This window comes from Anas platyrhynchos, chromosome Z (assembly GCF_047663525.1).
Source record: "Anas platyrhynchos isolate ZD024472 breed Pekin duck chromosome Z, IASCAAS_PekinDuck_T2T, whole genome shotgun sequence".
Lineage (NCBI taxonomy): Eukaryota > Metazoa > Chordata > Aves > Anseriformes > Anatidae > Anas > Anas platyrhynchos.
Genome location: NC_092621.1, coordinates 48120518 through 48143346, shown reverse-complemented (window position 1 = coordinate 48143346; position 22829 = coordinate 48120518). Strand labels below are relative to the sequence as shown.

The 22829-nt window shown below is 42.3% G+C and overlaps 1 protein-coding gene across 5 annotated transcripts in view; it reads left to right on the top strand.

Moving 5' to 3' along the window:
• SEMA4D (semaphorin 4D) overlaps positions 1-22829 on the top strand; it is a 95060-nt gene that overhangs the window by 34224 nt on the left and 38007 nt on the right. For 4 of the 5 annotated variants that reach the window (XM_038170147.2, XM_038170148.2, XM_038170144.2 and 1 more), the window contains one exon: positions 17704-17767. The gene's annotated coding sequence lies outside the window, so the exon portion shown is untranslated. Of the gene's footprint in view, positions 1-11307; positions 11767-17703; positions 17768-22829 lie in introns of those variants that run through there. The other variant, XM_072030709.1, reaches the window with a different exon arrangement.

Below are 22829 nucleotides of genomic sequence, written 5' to 3'. Positions count from 1 at the left end.
GTTTGTTTACTTTACCAAGTAACAAACTCAATTACAACAAAAGCAAGCACTGCAAGCTTCAATTCTGCACATTGCAATTTTCTGTTTTATCTCCTTTCTTTGAAACTAAATATTGCCAGACTTCTTGTCAGTGATACACAATATGAGATGTATGTGCAGATACTGAAGTACCTTCACATACGTATGAGCACAGCGTTTTCAGTAATGTTTTTTCTGCTTTTTGCTTTGCTGCTTGCAAAGGTTGTAGCCTTGGGATGCTAGCCAGGCTTTGAACTGTAAAAGGGAACATAAAGAATGCAGGATGTTTTTGCAGGAGCACATTTAGCTCAGCTGTGAGCAGATGGCTTCATTAAATTCTCTTTAGGAGCAAGGAGAGCAGTTGCTGCTTCCGGGAGAAAATTGGCCAAAGCAACTACTTTTACATTGCAATTCCAAGTTTGTGGCAGGTAGTAAGAATATTTTTATCAATTTTATTTAAGGTGATCAGTCCAAGTACCTTTAAAAAAAAAAAAAAAAGCGGGGTGTAGCCTCCGCTCCATAAGCTGATAGGCGCAAACTAGGACAGAAGATTTAATATTTAATCATCACACTTTCTACATGTATTTTAAATACTGGGCAGGGAAACTCTTGCTTTGTTTTTTGCTTCTCAGTCCTGAACATATTCATGTAGTTTTGTTGTTTGCCACAAAATTGTGTGGTTTGTTTTGTGTTTTTGCCTTCTCCAGAGAATTAACAAAAACTGCATGTATAACTAGCTCTATTTATAAATAAGCTGTGAAGGAAAGTGATGTCCAGAAAGTTTCTCTCCCATCTAATAAAAGGCTCCTAGCAGTAGCATTCCAAAGGGTCTGTTTATTCCGGGGTTCGGTGTTGTGTGGATCAAAGTTGTGTTATGTGATCAAAGGTCAAAATAAACGTTAAGAGGAAATTAGGATCATAGACTATACAAGTTGGAAGGCACCCACAAGGATCATCGGGTCAACTCCTGGGTCCTCAAAGCTTGGACCTAAGCTATAGCTAGGTACAGTTTCCTTGATTTCTACCCACCCTAAAATTAAAACACAAACCTCAGAGTTTTGCTTCAAGGCAAATATGCATGAGTTATCATATCTTGGGTTTGAGGTTGAATAGCCTGCTAAAAATGGAAGAAGGTGTGTTGGACTTTAAAGATGGGGATGGATTTAAGGAGAAGAATTTGAAGCTGGAGTTTTTGTTCTCGTGGATGGGAAGTGAGAGATGAAAGTTTTACCTGTTAAGCCCTATCTGGGTTTGTGTTTCCTTTATTTAATTATTTTAACTTGTATTTGGAGGCAGTAAACCTGGTAATAGGGAAGAGAGTGTTGTGGTGGAGTTTATTGGTATTGATTATTGCATGTTCATTCTTTCACCTGTGAAATGCCTCTGTTACAAATTAGGTTTTAGCTCATCTCAGTAGCACGAGGAGACTCAGAGGGTCTGATGCTGGTAGGCTGAGCTCCTGTGTTGTGGATTGTCTATTGGTAAATGCTATGTCCCGGGGAGGATTTGGGCTCTAACCAAGCTGCCTGGCTGGTTTTAGGTCTACAGTCTGTTAAGATGCCTCCAAGCAGGTAATCTGGGCCTGTGACATTGAAATGCATACGCTGTGAGATCACTGTGTGTGGGGAAAAACCTTTATTTATGGCAGTGGTTTGGGATCAGTTTGTCTCATCATACTGAAGCAAACACTTTTGTGTAATAGTCGTGTAGAAATCTGTACATGTGTGCTGACAGAAAAACATGTTTGTGTAATAGAACAAGTCTGTGTTTTTTTCCCAAGTTGCTTTTTAAAGGTAGACCAGCAGCGTATATACGTTACAGAAACTGTCTGAACCAGACATATTAACCACTGTTGCTGCAGGAAAACTTGTGCTTAATTAGAATCAATACATTCCACAATGAGAGAAGAAAATGACCTTGGTTTTGGAAGGATGAATTACTGGTGTGTTCCTGTCCTTGCTCTGAGTTTTTCCCTGCATTATCTTATCCCAACTTCTTCTAATGATTTTTATACGTGTATAGTACCTACTTGTAAAATGTTATCCCTTGTATGTGTTCTCCACATGGTGCTAGGAGGTGCTGAACAGCACTACTATTCTGATTGAATTAGGTGAGTGGACCGTTTGTTGGTTAGTGGCACACCTTTGTTGGACCTGAGGGTCTGTATCAAGGCTTTAAGTGCAATGCTTTCCGCTGCAGTGTGGTGTGTCAGGTATCTTCCAGCATGTCAGATTGTCAGTGTTTTACATAGCTCATTTCTTTGCTGTTTCCCTATTAATGATGGGTACAGGAGCACTGCATAGAGGAGAGAGGGGACCTTAATGAGGACCTCTCTTTACAGTCCAAGTTGGACTGTTTTTACCTTTTCTTTGGAGAAGAATGGAATATTGTATAACTACAGTTACAGTACACGAATAAGTTTTATCAGTACATATTACCAAAAATAGCCTTGTCGAACAGCAGGCCTTGCACGTCCGCTGGACAGGCACTTTGTCATGTATTTGTGTCTGTTATTCTTTTTTGATGTTTTGCAAACATCTCACAACAAAGACTGCTAAGCCTTTTGGACATCTGGGCTGAATCACATTTAACCAGCTTATGTGAGCAAATGTTTCTATCCATTCACATAGAGAGATGTTTGCTATGAAGTCCAGGACATTCTGCCACAGAGATGAATAGCTTAATGTGGTTACGATTAAATAAATTCACTCAGTTTATTCTGACTCTTGCTTTTTCCCATGAATGCAGAAATTATTGCCACTTTGCAGTCTTTGATTTTTAGACGCATGGAAATACTTTATTTTTGTGCTTTCTGTGTTTATGTTTTGCCAAACATAGAACCTTAACAAATAGGAAAAAAAAAAAAAAGGAAAAACTGTCTGCAGAAATACCACAAACCAGGTGCTTCTCACGTCCAGTCAGCATCAGTTTGGACCAAATCATACTCAACATCTGAAAACATCTTTTGCTGCTGGTGGTGATGTTTTTTTTCTGTACTGTTTGAGTAAATTATCAGCTTCCTTGAAACCTAATTTATAATAGTGCCTGGCCCGTATGTTAAAAAAATAAAATGCTTGCTAAGACACAAGTATAAATAATCCTCAGCTGGAGTTACAGTCTGCCTTGTTTCTAGAGCTTTCCTAACCTGCAGCAAAGAAAACCAGACTAGCGTTCTTGTATTCATCCTGCAGCTCGGAGCCTGTTGTCAGCACTAGCACTTGTAAATAGGAGCAGCTTCACGCTGCTCCGAGAAGCTGCAGAAAGCAGCAGTAGGGGTAAGGATATGAGAACATCTCATGAGCCTGTGGTGGTAAAGGAAAGCTCTGAACCATAAGCTGATACTTCCCTGTGAATGGATGAAGTGGTGCAGTCTCTGGGATGCTGGAATGTGATTTCATTTAAGGTAAACTGGGATGGCAGTGACAGCCTTTGCCTAAACAGGGAGGAGCTCGAGAGGAATGGCATTTGATGGTGCTTGTGGATCCCTCCCGAAGCAGCAAAGCACTGCTGCAAAAACAGCCTGGGAATGAGTTATTTCCTTCCTCCCTCACAATGCCTCTTTCTCTGCATGTAACAAGAAAATTAAATTATCTGGATATTTAACTTTTTTTTTTCCTTTCCTTGTGGTCATTGCTGTGTGGACCATCATATGCCCAAGTAAGCTGTGTTTACTCTATTCTTTTATTACAGTGTCATCTTCGGTGCTAAACATGAATCCAGCTAATCAGCAGTTGTTTACTGTGCAGGTAGAAAATTGAGGTATTTTTACTCAATCTTCCTCAAGCTGCAGTTGAAGAAGAACACCTGCTGCGTGGGCAGAGAGTCTGAGCAGAGGTCTGTGCTCCAGGCTCTAGATGCTGCCCAAACCCTATCTTGTCTGTGGTCTTCTCTGCAAGGCTCGATTGATCCTTGACTTCAAGGCCTGTAGGTTTGCCTTATCCCCCTGCAGACTTCTGCAGTCTCATGGACACAATTTTCAAGCAAACCATTTCTGTAAGAGGTAGCTCACTCATGTTTATGTTACAGAATTTTCTCTTTTGGACTACAATTCACAATATTGAATTACTTTTTTTTTTGTATTCTGTTAGCATTTTTATTCAGTGTTTTCCATTTAAATTTGGCAGACTGATAGCAGAAACAAACCCATGCTCTTCTGTGGTGCTGAAGGCCTCCTTGTTGCAGGAAAGAGATTTATATTTTGTCCATTTCTTTCAGATTGCTGCAATTATGCCTTGAAGTGTTTGCTTTGTCCTCTTTAATGGATGACTTTTAAGATCTCATAATCTTGTTTGTCTAAATTTCAAAGCTACTGGGGGCAAAGGCTAGAACACAACAGGATTTTTTATTTTATGGGGCTTTTGCATGAAGAACATGGTCCAGCCCTGTTTTTAGTGGTGCCTTTGGCCCAGTCAGTGAGGGTGGTCCAAATATTTATTTTGTACCTCTCTAAAACTGTGGGTGGCAGGGGGTGTCCCAGAGCAGGCCCTGGGGCTCACTGACCGTGGGGCAGTGGATTCTGGTACTTGTTGCTCTTAAAATTTGTCACCACCCAGCACTCAAAGTCATGGAGCAAGGCCCTTTGTGATGGTGGAGCCTGTCATGTCCTCACCTGCACCTCCTGTTGGCTCCTGTCAGCCATGTTACACTGACTAGCTGAGGAGAAAGTAGAGGATACCCCTCTTGTAAGGTGATGGCAGAATCTCTTCCTGGGGTGATCTTTTGCATCTGGGGTTGTCCTGGTGAAGTTGTGGAGAAGGTGAGTGGCTGGGTGCCCTGTGAGCTGTGCTGCCACTGCTTGCGCAGTGAGAAGCAAACCTGTTAAAGAGCCAGGAAGATAATACGTTTATTAAATGTGTTTGTCACCCTGCAAGCTTAATGAGGTGGCTTAGAGGTAGGAGAAAATTACTTGGTGAGTTCCATAAGCATAAGGTGCTTATGCTGAAGGTGGTAGAAGCTATATATGGTGCAGACTTCCACAGGGGGGTTCATATCTCAGTTTCTGCTAGTGGCTGGAAAATCATTATTGTAGTGCTTGTGAGTCTCAGGAGACAGCGCTCTCATCTTTTATGCTGGGGTTGCTTAAAACTTTTCAAGTCTTCCTGGTAAGTAAATTGTTTTGTATTTCAACTGTTGCTCTTGTATTCTTCCAGTAAGGGCCTTTTCTTGGGTCCATTGTGATACTTTTCTTGGCTTCCTGAGCCTGTCTTTTACCAGAAACTTTGGTGTACCCCAGGAGCTGGTGTAGCGCTCTGCTAAGCAGCATAGCGATAGTCACCATCTCCTGTCTTTGCAGTTTCTGTGTTCCTTGGAAGTGAAGCAGTTGAAGCCACACTTTTGCACTGCTTCTCAGGCACGGAGCTGATGACTGCGCTGACACAGATCGGGGAGGTTAATCCTAATAACATATGCCTGTGAGAGCTGGAAACATACCTAAGCGTTAGGCAGTGAATAAATGCCACTGAAAAGTTCCAGGCCTTGGTTGGAAAGACCTATTAACCACAGAGTGGTGTGAGAAATTGTTAGTCAGCAATCCAGGTCGGCTCTTTGTGAGGATCTAAACCGGTTGTGTATAGGACATGCTTTTCTAAGGAAAACTCTTGACTTTCTCATGGAAGTGTCCCGTGAAACCTTGCTAACGTCGGACAGGAAAGATTCCCATAGGAAATCTTAAAAAAAAAAATCCTGTAAAAGGCAGAATGAAACAACCTGTTTGCATATCCTGAGCAGTAGTAAGCAGCAGTATCAGAAGTAGCGTGGTGAAAATAAGTATGCATCAACAATATGAAGCATCTCATGTATGCTACAGTGATAATATCTGACTTTTTAGCTTACTTCTTGTCTATGACCTTGCCTTGCAAAAGGTTTATTTTGGGAAGTGTTCTCAAATATTAATATTTGAATTCCTTGTTTCATGTTAACAAAAAGATACTTGAGCAAGGGCTTTTTTCTGCTGAAGAGTGATGTCACTTCACATCATCCAAGAGGACCCACAGTGTGACAGTGTTTTGCTAGAAGTCTTAATGGAGGGGGTCAACTGTAGTGAAATTGCATAACTGTTGGCTGTCGCTTAAATTTTGGATGTGCTACCAGTCTTTCAAAGCATGTTAGAATTTAAACAACTTACAACCTAATCGGATATTTTTGAGCAAGTGCCCTTGCTCAAAGGTGCCAACAGTAAAATGCTTGGATCCCCTCATTCTGGAAAGATATAGGAGTTGTTTGAACAGAGGTACCTAGTACCTGTATTTATATATTTTTATTTTTTTTTTCTGCAGAATAAATTAATTTTGGGCTTTGTGAAAAGGGAGTCATGGAAATCTGGGTTCAATAGAGAGCTGATTGTGTTGTGCCTTGAGGTATGCAGTGTCAGCTGAACGTTTCAGTGGACTTCTCAGACCCTTGCACGCAAACTGTTATACAGTTTCTTGTGTTACTGAATGGTGAATCTTTTGTTAAAGATGATAAGCACTTTACCTAGCAGAAATATGTCTGCAGTCTTTAAGAACAAGGAAGCTTAAATGAAACTTTCTATTTAGAATCTATCTCAGTAAGTGAGGACCATGAGCAACCAGGCCAACAAACGACAGATTTCGTAGCAACAAAAATAATGAAAAGTATTGTTAGACTTTCCCTGTAGAAAAGCAATAGCAAAACATCTAATGAATGGTGGTTAAGCTGCAATACAGATATTCAGCTTGTGGTCTATATACCTCTGGATACTGTGGACGACTTCTAAGAGATATGCCAAAGCTACATAAGAAAAACAAGCTGACTGTCAGTAGGCTTAAATTCTCAGTGTAAGTTCATACTCTTGGAAAATTGAATGGCTTTTGATCTATTAAAAACAAAAAACAAACAAAAACAACAACAACAAAAAAACACCTTCTTTAAGCCTAAATATTCGGCTAGAAAGAAGAATGTAAGACTAGGTTCCCTTAGTCACAAATAAATAAAATTAAAGTCACAATTTAGTACTTGGACAGTGTTTGATTTGATGCTATGTAATTTTCCAGTAGCTTAAAGCTAGTAATACCAATCAGAAAAAAAAAATAGGGGAAGGAGAAAGTGAAAAGGAAACTAATACTTAGCAAGAAACATTTTGTTTGCAATATGAAACCTGCGCTTATTTTAACACACAGACAAAATCTGATTAAACTATTTCATGAAATCACCCACATGACACCTGAAATTTAGGAAATGAGTGTATCCACAGAGAACTTGGAACTTAAAAGTTTAGCTGATTTGAGTTAGTGTGGAACAAAAAAAGAAGAGAATTACAGAAACGGCCTGTTTATTTTTTCAGGCAGTATGAGAAATGAGGTTTGTTTCTTGCTCTATCAATTGTGCTTCGGAAGAGAAGGATGTTTTGAGTTTCAGAATGGCAATTGCCATGTAGATAATGGTGATACATTCTTGAGTTCTTTCTTTATCTGTCCTGAGACATTTAGCAAGGACCTGGCTGTCTCTAGGCCATTCTCTTTTTTTTTGTTTCCATTCCTTCTGGTGGTGTGATATGGTATCGGGTTTATGTGGCAAGGTTTTGAATGTGGCCTGGAGGAGGCTGCGGCCCATGGAGAGCCCCCGCAGGAGCAGGCCCCAGGCCGGAGCTGCAGCCCGTGGAGAGGAGCCCACGTGGAGCAGGGGGTCTGGGGGGAGCTGCCCCCACCCGTGGGGGACCCGTGCTGGAGCAGTTTGCTCCTGGGGGATGGATGGATGGACCCCGTGGGACGGAGCCGTGTGGGAGCAGTGCTTGAGGAGCTGCTGCCTGTGGGCAGCCCCCGCAGGCTCAGTTCGGGCAGGACGGCATCCATGGGAGGGACCCCACGGGGAGCAGGGGCAGGGAGGGACCCTGAGGGAGCAGCAGAGACGAAGGGACAGGGACTGACTGCAGCCCCGATTCCCCTGTGTTGTTTGGTGAGAGGAGGTAGAAGAGGGTGAATGTCGGGAAGGTGTTTTTAGTTCTCTTTTAGCTTCTCACTGTTGCAGTCTGTTATCAATAGGGAACAAACTACATTAATGTCTTGTGTTGAGTCTGTTTTGTCAGTGACAGTGATTGGTGAGCGATCTCGCTGTCCTTATTTCAACCCATGAGCTTCTTTTTAATATCATATTCCCCTCCACTCCCCCCACCCCACCCCGTTCTGTTGTGGAGGGAGAGTGAGAGTGGCATGGTGGTGCTGAGCCCATCGGTGTGAAACCGCAGAAGACACTTACAGCTTCCAGACTCACAGTTATCTAGGGATGCAGGGAAACAGCTGTTAACATGAGCACCTCTACCGAATGCATTTCACAATTAAAAATGTTAGTTGCCATCAAGTTCTCTGTCAGATCTCCCTAGGCTGTAATTCATTTTTGCATACAGCTGAGCATAACCTCATTTTTGAGGGTGACATTTGAAATCTGTAAGCTGTGAAGGTTCTGGGGTATCGACTTCTGATATGAGATTAGATATGAATAGCTGCTGTTGTGCTCAGAGGTCAGCTTTGCTGAGAATGCATGATGTTTTACTGTTAAGCCATAAGGAAGTACATATATTCTGTCTTGCTTCTGACTACTGTGTTCATATAATTTTACAGTTCTGCTTTTCTGTAATATTAAAAACATCAAAGTTTGTTGCCTTTCTTAGCATTCAAGGGCTGGAAATTTGCAGTAATTATCAGTTTCCTCAACAAACTTTGAGGCAGAACCTCCTCAGTGTGTGACTGTCAGTGTATGTTTTCTTTTCATAAAGTCCTTAATGATGGTGCAAACAAGATTCTTAAAAGTTAATCATCAAGTGTAGTAATGACTCCCTCTGCTACATTTATTTGGCATAGGAAAAAGCTCATTTTAGGCTTGGCAGGAGTTAAAATCCCAGTAATGCTCATGAGAATGTTCTACAGGCAAAGCTTCTATTAATCCTGCTGCTGACATGCTCACACATAATTTAATGTGAAATCTGAAGCATTAATACTTGAAGGATCTGCACCCATGCTTTTGAATGTACGGAAAGAGGTAACGTGGGCATGGACCAACACCTGCTTTATAGCTAATGGTCAAAATGACCTTTGCATTGCTAACGTCACGGGAAGGACTGTACTGAGGTAGGAGCAGGTATGATGGATGCTCTGTAACCTCTGAGAGTGGAGGTAGTAACACACGACAAGCCACTGCACCATTGTCAGCTGTCCTGAAGTCAGAGTTGCCTTTTCACACTCTGGAGCTGGGTCACCACAAGCGAAATGAGTTGTTACTGACTGAATTTGGCAACAGAGCACCTGTGGTTAGCGTGTTCTGTCCCGCACAAACTTTTTTGCAGTCACTGGTGTGTGTTGTTTCTTCACATATTTAATGGAAGTGTGCTGACTCCTACCTATGCACAGCTAGTTTAAAAAATAGTGAAGGTTAGTGAGTGGCAGTGTAATAGTCTAATGATTATTAGTAACCTCTGCCTGTGCTATCTGTAGAAAGCACTATTAACCTTCTTCTAGTCATCTCTTTTCAGAAGTGTGGTTGTGTCACTTTTCAGCAGCAAAAACGCCAGGATTGCTGTTTAACCACTGATGCTGTTTGCTTTAGGTGTTTTGATACGACAAATCGATGATTTTGAGAATTTTGAAGCCATTTTACTGCATTTACGTGGTGCTTGCCAATAAATCATTAGTCTCCAACAGCAGATGGAAACTCATGCCCTGTAAAGGTGTCAGGTATTTAAACCTACCTCTGCAGTTTGGTGTGAATTCTGAATTTTGACCCAAAACCTGGTACGTCCTGATTTTTGTGGGATTGTCTGGGACACGCGGCTGTTCTACAGTACGTGCTCTTGCCAGTGCTTCAGAGGAAGCTGAACATCTTGAATAAGCAAGTAAACGTACGAGTAACTCCCTTGTGGCCAGATTTTAGCTGATGAAAAGGAACTGTAGTTTGTTACTCATCATTGGCAGAATAAAGTAAATTGTTTTCATAATGATGCTGCAGGAAGAAAAGAGCAACGTTTACAGCTGGGGACTTAGCCCTGCCCTCGGGTGGTTCTCTGACTTGCCTCCTTTGGAGACCTCTTGCAGCGAGCAGTCCTGCAGAGAAAGCTCAGTCCCCAGCGGGTGCTGCGCCACATCAGAGGGGACAGATCACAGGCCAAATCCCAGACATCCCTGAATTCTTCACAGTTTTCTTCTGCAGGCCAGGAGCCCTGATCTCTGGGGTGCTTTTTCTTGTTTTAGCTCTGAGGCGAGCTGGGAGGGCTTGAGTAGGTGAAGCACTTACTGGGTTTTCTGCTCCATTTTTCCGAGAAAGACTCAGACTTAATGTCTCAAAGCTGCTGCTGCACATACATTTAATCTGACAAAAGCTAACACTGCTTCTGAAAGAGGCGTTGTGGATGGATTTAAATTAACCTGACCCTGTCTTCCCCCAGAGCTGCTTTAAACCTCTAGAAGTTCATCAGTCGACTTCCCTAACGGGTTGCTCTGTGGCTCAAGTGCCCAAAGGTAGTAGGTGGGCAGGATGGCTTCTTTCAGTAAGCAGGCTGGACCCCTAGTAACTGTAAGGAGGAGTGCAGTTACCTCTTTTCTTTCCTCCAGTCCCATTTTGGGGAGCAGAAGGTGATTTTTAATCCACACGCCCTGGTGTGTTTGTGGATTTGTAATGGGAGCTGTAAAACTAGGATGTTCCAGTATTTTCTTACCGGTGCCCAGTTGATGTCTAGGACCAGTAAAGCCTAACTGCACTGTAAGTAGATGAGGATATGGATAGAAGAGAGGGTCGCCAAATACTGCAGGTAGGGAAGAGGGCAGTGACCCGGTGACAGGCCAGGAGTGGGAGCCAGGCACAATAAATTGGGGTGGTAACAGTGCAGGGAAAACTGCATTGCTGCTCGAGGCTGCTGATCCTGTATCTGAAAACAAAACTTCACATTTCTTCTCTGAGGGTTAGATATCAGGCACTGTAAGTGAGGACGAGAAAAAGGTGTTTCTGCATTTCTTCAGTTAAACATCAGAGGGAAACGTGAGAGGCAGCCTGCCTTCCCTCTGCTTCTGAAGCCCAAGGCTCAATTTATTGCTGCAGATCCATTTGCCAATTGGGTGTCACAGTTCTTGGTCCCAGGTGAAACTGGGAATGCAGTGCAGGAGGATTCAGGAATGTCCAAATTTCCTGCAGTCTGTCATGGTTGTTTTGCCATTAAGTGAGCATGTTTTTAAGGCAATATGAAGTATCACCCTAACCAGTCCAATGACATTCTCCGTATGTATATGACTGTGCAATTGGACGTGAGAGAGAAGATAGTTTTGAAGGGGTGTGTGTGATAAGGGAGTAGTAATGCATGATCAGTGAGATAAAGATGTTCAGAAGCACAACAGCTTTTTACCTGTGTTCCTAAGTCAGAGATGTCCTTACGTAACTTGTAAAGCTTGAGGAAATCCTTTCTTTATAGCTCTTGGGGTTTTGTTTGGACATGAGTGGTTTTGTTTTGTTTTTACAAAAAATAGGAAAATTCCACCTGTGAATTTTAATAGTTTTTTTAATAGTTGAACCACTGCAAGGTTCAGCTTCTGAATTTCATACAGTCCAGCACAGCAAAGTTTTGTTTTTGTTATTTCTCTTCTGTTTTGAGAATAACTTGGTTCAAATTCCCTGCTTCAGCAATCTTGCGCAGCTCCCTCAGGGAGGCTGCTGCTGTAGCTTACACAACCCAGGAAGTGTCTCCGTGACTCCTTGAAATGAAGTTCCCTGTTTTTTTTCGGCACAGAAGCCTTTACTCACGACGGACAGGTAAGCTTTACCAAGACTTCTCTCTGGGAAGCTGGAAAACTCTGCTGCACAGGTTAGAGAAGAGCTGTTTTTATCATGCGTACTGAGATTAAACTTACTGTTTCTTCTCCTCCTTCTCCATCTACTGCTAATTTATTAAAGAGAAAACAAAACCAAACCAGACAAAGAAAAAGGCAGTGATTTGGAAATACTTTTCAGGTTTAAGAGTTGTCTTTGCCTTTTGCCTCGTTGCTGTGACTTCCCCTGGGCAGTGCATGCTGTTCACAGGGCGTGTGGGTATGTACAGGACCATTATCAGTTGGCTGTTTTGAATGGGCAGACTGGCTGAGGATGCTTGGATGCTTTGGTACTGAAAACTTCTGCTCTGTGGACAAAGTGTTTTATGTATTTACTTCCTCTGAGAGGCAGAAAACTTCAGGGCCTGTCACCTGCCTCAGTACCTGGCATAACTTGTTGAACTCTTTTGAAAGCTTGAAAAGCTTGCATGTGTTACTGAAGAATAAGGTTATTATACTGCATGGTGGTAGTGTAAAGCTCTGTTCTTGATGCATTAGAGACTCAGTTTCATGTCTTCTCTTTGCCTTCATTTTTTTGGAAGAATCTATGCGTTTCTCAAGGCAAGGGAAAGAAGAAAGAAACCAGCAAGCATTGAAAGCTGCTTGGTGTGGAACAATGTGAAATAGCACCTGGGTGTTTTGTAGACTTATATTCATGAGATATCTGAACATTATTTAGATGATCCCCTATAAACAGTGATAAGGCATTTTGTGTAAAAAAAATTATAGGAAATGGAAGGGAGTGTTTGAGTGATAAAGTTGAAAAGCTACAAAAGATGTGTTCTAGACATTAAAATTATGTTTTATGTTACAGCTTTAGCTTTGATTTTCTTTTTTTTGACTTTAGTTTTTCTGTGTTGCTATATTGTCATAGTGAATATGGAAAAAATTACGTTCATTCACTTACCTGCTGAGTACCTGGCAGCTGATAGTCCATTTGGAAAAGACATCCACAAAGCAGAGGTTGTAGTAGAGACTTCAGTTTTTTTTTGTTTTGTTTTGTTTTTTTTGTTTTGTTTTTTAAATAAAAAAAGGATCTGGAAGTGTGATTAATTCATTCTCCTACAGAACATTAATCAGGAAGTGTTGAATACTTAGCAGCAGACGAGCCTCCAAATACTTTTTCTTCTTGTTCAGATTTTAGAACCAGCAAATCATTTTATGAATTGCTTCTTTCTTTATAGGAGGAAAAGAAGACTTTTTAGGACAATAAGGGATGATGCTTGTAGAGTGGAAGCTGAAGTAATTGTCTCCTTTGTACTAACCTTTTTGGGCTAAAAATGTGTTGAATACAGGTACGCTCTTAGTGACCTCTGCTTTTCAAAGGGTACATTGTTTATTGAACATTTAAAATATTCTCATGCTGCTTTGCTAAGCAAATGTACCCTATAGTGAGTACACATAAATTTTACATGTCCCTGAAGTGGAGGCTTAAAAAGTTCAGTCTGAAATCGAAGTGCTGGTATCTGCTACTGTCTTTGTGCAGTTGTTTCCTCCTTTCCTTTCTCCAGTGCTCTCTTGCTCTTGGTTTTACACAGTTGCAATTCTGTTGCCTTTTGGTTTTGCTAGAATTTGATTCAAAACCACTAGTATGATTGTAATAAATATGTTATTTAAATGGTTTTGAGTTGATATTTGTATAATATTATATCTGCAGGAAAGTTAACATTACGAAATACGTTCAAAGCCTTTATTGAAGAAGGGTAGGGATGCATAGATAACATCACGAACGCTTCCACCTGGTATTGTGGAAGTTAGTTTTGTTAATTACAGTTTTTGTCAGCATCCTTAAAAATGAAGGAACTCCATTGCAACCAGCAGTACTAGCTGGCCTGGTCTCTGTATTTGTATTTTGTTGTTTGGATGCAGGAGGACCCACAGTTCTTTTGCTGTCTCTCCGTAGTAGTCTCCATTTTCTTCTCAGCTTTCTGAGATTTGAGGAGTGTCAGCGTAGAGGGGGGAATTGAAAGCTGAAGGTCCCATTCCAGTTTGGGCAAAATTAAAATGACTGAGACATAAGAGGGCTTTTTTGCTTTGTTGTTACAAAACCTGGACTAGCACAATGCTCTTCTGTAGTTCAAAGATGTTCACATAAAGTCAAGAACAAGGCAAATGCATTTTCAACATAAAGTTTAGAAAAAGTTGGGGGACTTTAATGAGCCAGTAAGAAGCTATTTGAAATAAAAACTTTTTTATGTAAAGTGGAGCTTTGCAGGTGGGAAAGGAGAAAAAATTGTGAAGCTTGGCTTTGTAAGTTCTGAAGCATGTTTTGCCACTTGACTTTCTTTCCCCCAAATACCTCACACAAGTGGTGAGCAGGTATCATCAAGCTGACCAGTCCCAGGAGAGGGCAGGAATTACGGAAATAGTGATGGAAATAAATTACGGAAAACTACCATGTGTTTTGATTTTACACATACCGAACTACTGAAATAAAGTGCTGATAATAGGTACAGTTCTTAAATTTTGTAGTCAAACCTACCTTTCCGTGTAATTACTTTATTTTAGAACTCCAAAATCACACAAAGTAGCCGCAGAAGCGTTTTTAGCGCGCTCTGTGTAAACCAGCTGTTCGTAGCAATTTGTCTGCCTAACCTGTGGTTTCTGCACGCATGTCTAAAATAGTCTTCTAAGAATGCTAGCCCACAAATAGGTTGTGTCAGGCTTGAGGTATAGGTAGCAAAAGCACCTCCACTTGCAGTCATCAAGGGTATTGATCTGCAAATTACTTTGGTAAGGCAGGTAAATGATGCTGTAATAATACAAACATTTCCAAAGTTAAAATTTGTCTCCTTCATCTCCCAAAGAGCTATGTGAGTGATTAAAATTTGCTTATTCACTAGCTTTCTTCTGTGTTTCCTTTCTCCTTTTTTTCTTCTCATTTAGTCTCTTGGACCTAGTTACAGCATTAAGCTGTAAGCCTGAATAAGGGATTAAAGAAATGCTTCTGATAGTAATTGATACACAGAAAGAAGTAGTACAAGTTTATTGTTTGTTTTTAGTGCAAGTTGTCTGTGACAGTCAGAAGTACATTGCAATAGGTTAATGTGTTGTGAAGTTTGAAAGGAGAAGGAGATCCTTGAATAAATAAATACACACACACACACACACACACACACATATATATGAAAGATTGCAGCTCTCTTATTTAAAGTTTCCTTAAAGTGACTGTCATGTTATTCTACATAATATATTCCAGGCTGTCTTTCATTTGTAATCCAGTAGGTGTTTTCTTTAATCTTTGAGGATTTAGTCACAGTTGTCAAAATAATGAGCTTTTCATGGTGTAATTTATTTTGTCCATGTACTTCTACCCCCATCTTAAGTAATTGCTACCAGAAGAAACAGTCTTTTTTTTTTTTTTTTCTCCTGAAATTTGCACCGAAATACAATCTTAAAGCCTGGCAACATGTAAGGTTGCTCGGGAGCTCTTGCAGTGCCTGTTCTGGAGTCCCATATGAAAGATATAGGTCAAACAGAAGGACTGAAGGGTGCCAGAAAACTTGCAATATTTACATGAATGTTAATGTAATATTCGAGTCCCGGTTGAATTAGCGTGCAATTATGTCATCGCTTTTGGCAAGCTGTGACGAGTTACTTATTTATTTGTGCAGTGCGACAGCAGGTGTTGCCCAAACAGGCAGCCAGCAGAGGCCTGATCAAAGGGCAAGAACCTACCTGTGCTGCAAACTCACCTCCCTCTGTGCTCAGCTGCCCTCACACCAGGTCCTGAGTCTCTGGGGTCTGTGCAAAAGACACCAACAACCACCAGGTAACTGGTGGCAGGTTTTTCCTCCCACCCCTTTTCTCTGAGCAGCAATGAAGTGCTTGCAGGAGCCACGTTATTGAGCTGAGGCAGCCTTGCAGCTTCTCTCCATCTCCCCACCTCTGTGAAGATCCACTTGCTGAAAGCTAGCCTGGGGCCTGGCCACTTGCCTGTCTCTCTTTCAGCTCCTCCGTCGCTGCCAGTCTTAGCTGAGAAACCTGGGGCTACTTGCCTCTTGAGATAGGGGAATTTCTGTGATGAACCATTTTCAGAACTACTGAAGTCTGCCGGTCAGCTTATTTGCTGCAAAGGATTGCTCGAGTAATTAGCATCTACCTGTACCTACTTAGAAGTGAGTGCTTCATTATAATGAAGGTACTTGTAAAAGCCACAGAATATTAGAAGTCGTCTCTAAGTGGAGGCAGAGGAGAATTTTTCTCTTCTCTTTAATCTACCTACAGCTAAAATGGATATGTCTGTTTGCTCTGTAAGCAATAAGCTGTGAGGAAGCTCTCTGGGACCTGAAAATCACAGCTAACAATAACAACTGTGGCGATCAATGGCCTATTACAGCAGCAAGTAGCAGTTCCTACAGATTTTAACAATTCTCTTCTGTATTGAGTAGGTACTGCCATCGAGATGATCTGATGTTGGCTCGTTTACGGAGAGCTTTGTGATTGCCAGGATGATTCGCGGTTCACCTGTGTTTTTTTCATTTTTATTTTTTTCTGTCTTTCAAAGAATGAAAGATAGACAACTGCTTTGGGTTTGCAACAAAAACAAGTTGCCTACATGCTTCTTGTGGAAAAATGACTGGTGGGCAATAGCTCAGGCAAGCTATGCTGCCATAGAAAAAGATTTCTCTGGGATATCTTGTCCAAAAAAATGTTGTGGGGAAAGAACCAGACATTCCTTGTTCTGTATCCCAAATGATTTTGAATTGTGGAGAGAAGACGTTTTTCTCCAGCAAAAGTAGATCTGATGTAGCCGTTTGGTACCTGCTAATACACCCACCGCCCATCACAAAATGGGCTCTGCTGAAGGACAGGGCAGACAGGCACTGTATTTTCAAGCAGACACGTAGGCTCTCTCTTCCCGTATTGCCATGTAATATTGATCTCACTTTCTTGTAATTTTGGGTCTGGTCTGTTTATTTTGGGGCCTTCTGTCTTGTCTGCCTTTCACTCTAATCCTCTGGATCAAGAACAGAGCCTTCAGGTGTACAGTGGCGACTTTTTTAGGTGCAGTTTCTTCCCATCTAGATCTGCAGGAGCCCCCTTACTGTTCAGCTCATCGAAATCCAAATCAGATCCATTGTGACAAGTGTTTAAAAGCACTAACCCTGCAAGCGGCCCGTACCCTTCTCAGATCTGTTGGGTGCACATTAGGAAGTGTGTGTGTGTGTGTGTATGCTGGATACAAACTGATGTAACAATATGATATGTTTGCATATTTAGAAATGTTACCTAAAATAAGCACTAAGGTAAATGTTTCCTGCTGTGGTTGCATCAGAGTAGTCCTACCATTCTTCTTTGATTATACCAAAATACATACAAATGCAGTAGGTTTTATCATAAGTATCCAGATATTCTTGCTCCACACTTGTGCATAATATAAGTTCAGTAATGCAGGGGAGTGTTGAGATTGCTCTATGTGGATTTGGTAGAGCTAATTGTTCGTGAGACTGGTCGGTGTCTAAACTTCCTGAGCTTTCTCTGTGTGTTCAGTCCCAGCGTAAGGGAAGTCCCAGGTGCTTAGGAGGATCAATAATTGCTACCACAATGCAAATGCTGAATAATTTTGTACTGGCTGGCTTGGGAGGGAAGGAACAAACTGTGGCTGAAAAAGGCTTGTGTGTACGCTTTTTATCAGGTCTGCTTAGCAGTTTTTTGTTTGCTCGTGGGTTTTTTCTTGGTATTAAATGCAGTATCAGGATCTTGGCTCATGGGATACAGATGGATCGGTTCTGGTTTCTGTCAGAAGCAGTCTCTCACTGAGAATCTGGCAAATGAAAGCCAGCCTCTGGGGGAGGTTTTATTATAATTCCCATATCAAAAATAGTGCTTCGGGTTTATGCGGTAACGATGTCAAATTCCGCCTATTATCTCTTTGCAGAAAAGAAGGATTTCTGACGACTTCACGTTTCCAGCGGCACACAGGAGGCTCCAAGAAGTGGCAGGTACGGGAAAATGTGGGTTACCCCTCCCTGCTATTGCAGTGGGATTTGTAATAGCTGCATTGGGGGTGTCTTTCTTAATCACACAAATATATTGCCTATACAAGCAAGAAGACTGGGGTCTTGATCTGTATGGCAAACATAAATAAGGATTTCATAATAAGCTTGATTTATTATTTTGTTTTGCTTTCAGATGGAAATATTTCTCAGTAAATTTATGAGAAAAGAGACTTTTTTATTCACTCAGAAACATACTGTATGCTTAACTTGTGCTTTGGTTACCACTGAAAGCTTCTGTTCAGGGTTGCAGCTGTACTGTGTTAAAGAAGATTGTGTCTGGGGGGTAGTTCTGTTGCTTTCTGAGACAACTATATCTTTGAAGGTGTTGCTGGGCATCTTGTCTAGTCTTTTTTGTTGTTTCTTTTTAAATAAAAACAACTGATTTAGCCATTCAGGTGCCTTTGAGAGTACCATTAGTAGCCAGTAAGCATTTTCAAATAATTTTTATTGACTGACTCAGTCCAACAAGCCCGAGAAGAAATAATGAAGAAGCTGACCAATATTTTATGTTGTGACAGGGTGTTTAAATTGTAGGGGAAGATGGACTTGGAGCTTCATGGATCTTATTTCTTGGTCATTTGAACAGTTCGTACTGCAGCAGTGATGCTGTCATAACACAGGGGAATAGAGTGAAACACATCTCTCCCTTGGGCAGCTCTTGAATTCTGTCTGGACTTGGGACGTAGCTCAACATCCAGGTTAGCAGAAGGTGCTGGCACTGCAGCTGTAGACGGGTCCCACTGACCATCCGTGTAGTTTTAAATTAATAACTTCTGCTTAGTTTTGTTCTGCACAGCCAGACCGAGGACCCACAACAATGTTTACAGCCTCTGCTAGCTCAGAGGTTGACTTGTGCAAGGCCAGAGTTAGTTTTTATTTTTCTCAAAGAAAAACAAACAGAAACAAGCGTGTTTACTCATTCCTGTTGCTCTTCAGAGTTGAAGGCTAACAACATTTCTGACAATCCAGCTATAGTTATCTGAAAAAATAAGACTTCTAATCTCCTATTTGTCCTTTGTAGTCTTTGGTATTTGTTTATTTGGTGTTGTAATTTGTCTTTTAATAATTTGCCTTTTTCTCAGCATAGTAGTTTGTCTTTGTAACTTCTTTTTTTTTTTTTCCTACTAGTTAGGAAAAGAACATGTGTGAGTTTTTAAAAAAAAAAAGTCTCTTCAGGTATTCCAATGAAGATTATGAATATTCTGGAGTAGTGACCCCGGGGTACTCTCCTGTTGCTGGGCTCCAACTGGGCTTTGTGCCACAGATCGCTGTTCTCTGGGCCCAGCCATTCAGACAGTTTTTGATCAACCCTTCTGTCCATCCGTCCAGTCCCATGCCTCTACAGCTTGCCTATGAGCTGATCTTTCCTTGTCAATGTTAAGGAGGAGAGTGTCAAAGTAACTGACCGTGTCTCTGCTCCTGCCACGTTTTACCTCTCCTTGCTTCCACGTCCTGCATGCTTCCTCGTTGTGTTTGTGTTTGGCCAGGAGCTCCTTGTTCATTCACACAGGCCTCCTGGCGTTTGTGACTCTGTGCTCATAGGGATGGACCTCTCTGGAACTTGGAGAAGGTGATCCTTGAGTATTAAACAACTTTCTTCCCTCCAGGGCCTTGTCCCATGGGGATCTTCCAAGCAGATCTTTGAAGCGGCCAAATTCTGCTCTCCTGAAGTCCAAGGTTGTGAGCTTGCTTTTCACTCTCTTCCCTGCCCTCAGGATCTCCTGAACTTTACCGTCTCATGGTCACTGCAGTCAAGGCTGCCTTTGATCCTTGTGTTCCCAATAAGCCCCTTGTCAATGGTGAGTATGAGGTCCAGCAGAGTAGCAGCTCTCCTTGTTAGCTTGCCCCTTACTTGAAGGAGGAAGGTATCATTGCTGCACTCCATAAACTTCTCGAATTGCTTAGGTCTTGCTGTGTTGTCTCTTCAGCAGGTATTGAAGGTCCATGAGGACCAAAGCCTGAGAATATGAGGCTCCTCCCATCTGTCTGAGTGCCTCATCTGCTTTTTCTTCTGGCCAGGTGGCCTGCAGCATCATGTCACCTTTACCTGTGCTCTCTTTAATCTCACCTGTAAGGTCTCTGTCAGCTCCTCATCCATTCCCTTCATAGGGCTTCATGCTTTCCAGGTGTGCTCTCACATAAAGGACTCCTTGTCATCCCAACCCGACCTTCCTAAAGAGCCTGTATCCCATCATTGCAGCACTCCAGTCATGGGATGCAGCCCACCACATCTTGGTGATCCCAAGATCATAGCCCTGCAGCTGTCCTCACGGAAGGTTTCAGCCTAAAAAATTTTAGACACGACTTGCAACTGGGAACTTCATTTTCCTCAGAAACTTTGTCCTCCTTTTAGCCCTAGCACGCATCCTTCAGCAAGCTTTGTGGTGCAGGTAAAGGATGCATCAAATTATCTTGAAAAGCTTCACCTAATTTGTGAGTACCTAGTTAACTATTAAGTATTTTTGATACAGTTTGAAATGTAAATAATCCTCTGCTCTACATTTGTATTAGTCATAAAGGGACACTGGTCTGTTAGGTTGAGGTCTTAACTTAGTTTAGCAAACCGTGAGTTTGTGTGTGTTGCATAATAAAGAAAAGATGATAGAAATGATGTTTTCCATCAGGCAGTCTAAAAACGGCACCGTGCTTCAGGTTGTGACAGGGTGAGATCTAAAGCAAGGGGCATTTCCCGTCTGTCCTTATACCAGTCCAAAATAAACTACGTAAATAAAACTCAGTTGTCAAAGGTGAATTGTATGTTTCTGTCTTTGTAATTTTGACAGGTAATGACACAAGTATTGCTAAGTTTTCCGTCTATTTTTGGAATCAAAGACTAAGCAAATTGAAAAAATCAGGTTTAAGCAAAGTCTCGCAGTGGGAGTTCTGTGGTTTGCTTTTTCATATGGAGCCTTAAAATCTTTGTTATCGAATAGGCTTCAGTAAACATTGAAGCAGGTCTGTATTCTGTTAAAGTTTCCTAAAGCCTTTGAAGGAAATTATTTTGGGAAAACATTTTATGCCATCTGACAGATGAATCACGTTACCTCCCCCTTTTTTTGCCAAAGGAAGCAGCTCAAAGTTTGCCTGTCGCCCCGTATAGCTTCCTATCCCTCATCACAGTAACCCTACTACTTTGCAAACACATAATTAAATTGTTGTATTTATCTGTCTTAAAAATAGATGGGTAAGTTGCCCAGGAAGCCTGTGTGTTCTTTGCTCCTGCTGGGGCAGGGGATGCCTGGTGGCCAGCTGCTGCTTACTGTGAGGTGAGGCCTCCTTTGCTCTGCCAGGGCAGCGGAAGATGTGGAAGTAATTAGATGGAGAGGCAGGGAACTGTGAGTGTTTGAAGCTCTGTCTTGCAGCCCAGAGGAAGGTGCTCATTTGTCTTGCAGCCTCATGGAGGCTTGCATCACCTATGGTAATGTAATTGCATGCAGCTGACAGCGTTCCTGTTTTCACCCTTAGTTTTCCCCTGGCAGGCGGTGCAGTGGGTTCTTAGGTGTGAAAGGTGAGTGCCTCTGCCACTGTGGAGGCCCAGGAGCTGTGTTTTCTGGACAAGAAAGGCCCTCTGGCAAGGCCCTCTCCCTGGGCAAGCAGTGTCTCTGCTACAGCCCTGTCCCAGCCCGGTCCCTGCTGCCTGGGGCTGCTCGCCTGGGGCAGTGCTGCATCTCCACCGCTGGTCTAAGGGTGCCCAAAGTGCTGCAGCCCCTCTGTGTGGGACCTGCCGTGGAGCAGTGCCGGAGCATTGCCAGAAAAGATTGCCCAGGGCACATAGCACAGGGCTACGTGAAGAGATGGGGAAGTGCTGTGGGAACTCGGTGTGCCTGGGGAGCTGTGAGAGGACATCAGGAGGTGGGCGTCCGCCTTGCCTTTACTGGGGGGAGAGGTAGGGTGGGTGCTGTGCTGCTAACGATCCTCTCTGGGGAGTGCCGAGGCCCCAGCTGTGATGTTGCGTGCTGCGGGTGCCTCAGCTCATTGCCATGAAGTCCGAGGCTTTGTCAAGAAGATAAGGAAAGATCCATCCAGCACTTTGTGCAACACCGAGCAGAATTCAGGAGTTGCGCAATGTAAGTAAGTACTTATTAAGAGAAGAAAAGGGGAAAAAAAAATATTTCAAAATCAAGGTTGCAAAACTGGGCATTTCCTAACTTGGAAATTCCAGAATTTAGATGGATTGGGCAAGTATCCCACGTACAGGTTGCAGCTTTACAGTGTTGTCAGGGGGAGAAGACGCTGACCTCTGGGTGTTCAGTGTTGCGTTTTATTACTTCATTCATAAAATTAATCTGGTAGTGATAAGAGTCGCTGAATTGACATCTGTGAAAGGTGAAACTTTACTTTCACAAATACCCCTTTGTGCTTTCTTTTGTGCCTGTGCCCTAGAGGATGAGAAAGATAGGAGCCTTCTTCCTGTTGCTGGTTTCTCAACTTCTCCCATTGCAGAGCTTGTGTTTTGTGGTGAGAGTGATTTTCCAGAAGAAGGTGGACCAGAGCACTGTTTCTTTCCAGCAAGTCTGTCAAGTACTCATCGGATGCCACTGACGTGGGCGATGTGAGAGCCAGATGTTTTTCCATCTCAGTAACAGTCAAGATTAGATATAAGGAAGAAATTTTTCACTCAGAGGGTGGTGAGGCACTGGCGCAGGCTGCCCAGAGAAGCTGTGGATGCCCCATCCCTGGAGGTGTTCAAGGCCAGGCTGGATGGGGCCTTGAGCAGCTTGGTCTGGGGGGAGGTGTCCCTGACCCCTGGCCAGAGGGTTGGAGGTAGATCTTTAAGGTCCCTTCCAACCCAAACTGCTCTGTGATAAGTTACTATGGTAAGATAAGCCATTGCAGCTCCCCGCTTTCGTAATTTGTGTTAGTTTTTTACATGGGTTGTTCACTATAAGCAATTAGGCATCCTGAAACGTTCCTGTATTTAACAGTTTCAATTTTCTGTCCTCTGAGAGAGCAGAATCTCGTCTCTTTTCTCTGCCTGTGCACTAAAATTATGCTTGTCAACAGG